This window comes from Ipomoea triloba, chromosome 4 (assembly GCF_003576645.1).
Source record: "Ipomoea triloba cultivar NCNSP0323 chromosome 4, ASM357664v1".
In the NCBI taxonomy this organism is placed as follows: Eukaryota; Viridiplantae; Streptophyta; class Magnoliopsida; order Solanales; family Convolvulaceae; genus Ipomoea; species Ipomoea triloba.
In genome coordinates this window covers 21,484,754-21,485,995 of record NC_044919.1, presented here as the reverse complement: position 1 = coordinate 21,485,995, position 1,242 = coordinate 21,484,754, and the positions used below count along the sequence as shown (strand labels likewise).

General features: G+C 33.1%; 1 long non-coding RNA gene across 1 annotated transcript; it reads right to left on the bottom strand.

Annotated features, from left to right (window-relative positions):
- Nucleotides 1-257: 257 nt before the first annotated feature.
- Nucleotides 258-1,029, bottom strand: LOC116014909. The gene is made up of 2 exons (XR_004097509.1): nt 755-1,029; nt 258-291 (listed from the first exon to the last, which is right to left on the bottom strand). It is a non-coding gene; the product is annotated as an uncharacterized LOC116014909 (long non-coding RNA).
- Nucleotides 1,030-1,242: the final 213 nt, after the last annotated feature.

The window sequence follows — 1,242 nt, the reverse complement described above, 5'->3', positions numbered from 1 at the left end:
ATTTTCATTAGAGGGTCCTACTACTTTAATAAATTTATTCATAACTCTTCTTTGTGAGTCTATTAACTGCTCAATTTGTTTTTTTCTTTTTTTTCTTTTTTTCACTTCCAGATTAATTTTTTTAGACAACATTATATAAAAATTATAATTGATCTTAACCAAAAAAAAAAAAAAAAAAAAAAAAAAAAAAAAAAAAAAAAGAACAAAAGCACATGTGAAGCGTTTGCACTTGTGAACCAATTAATCAACAATCTTTATTTTGCCTAACAGGTAAACATGTGCCTTCAATCCCTGCATAGATAAATGAATAAACACATTACAAAACTTACAAAATAAAATCAATCTTCATATACAATTTCATTGTAGCATTCCTAATTCCTAATAGTATAGCAGTACATAATTGCAATTTGCATCAGTACACAATTATCAAATCAAAATTTCTTCTTCTTCTTAATTGTTTTCGTGTGTACCTAATTACTAATAGTATTTCATTGCAATTTTCTATTGTGTATTCCTAATAGTATTTCATTGCTTACACAATGGAATTAGGAATTAGGTAATTCCTAATAGTATTCGACAATTTGCAGCAGTACCTATAACCTAATTCCTAATAGTATTTCATTGCAGCATTCCTAATTCATAATTACTATTCACAAATCAAAATTGCACATTTGCACACGAAATCACTAATCAGGAAGTCAAAATTGCAATATTAATAGAATTATAGAATACTAGCAAAAGAAAAATTTATAACCTGGTGAAAGTGATTAGGCTTAGGTGAAGGGCTGAAGAGTGAAGACCTGGTGATTGCTACTTGCTATGGTGGATTTGTAGTGTGTAGACATGGCTGGTGAGTGTGGATGGTGTATGGTGGATTTGCAGTTTGTTCCTAAGCTTTTATTGACTCCATTTTTTATTTTTACCATGTATGGTGAAGGCCGGATGATTGCTTTGGTGAAGGTGCAACGGTGACGTTTGGACTCCTGGCGTGGGCGGCGGGCGGCGACCTTCTCGCTTTCTCGCAAAGTCGCAAACCTCGTCTTCAAATAACAATAAAACAATTTTTTTAATATAATATATAGCATATATATATACATACTATATATCCTATGGGCCCCTACCTAGAGATGGGCCTTGGGCAAGGGCCCAACCTACCCTTGCCCAGGGACATGCCTGATGAATAACACAACATGCATAACACAATGCCTCCAAAATTTCAGTGTGAGTTGAGCTTGAAAACGA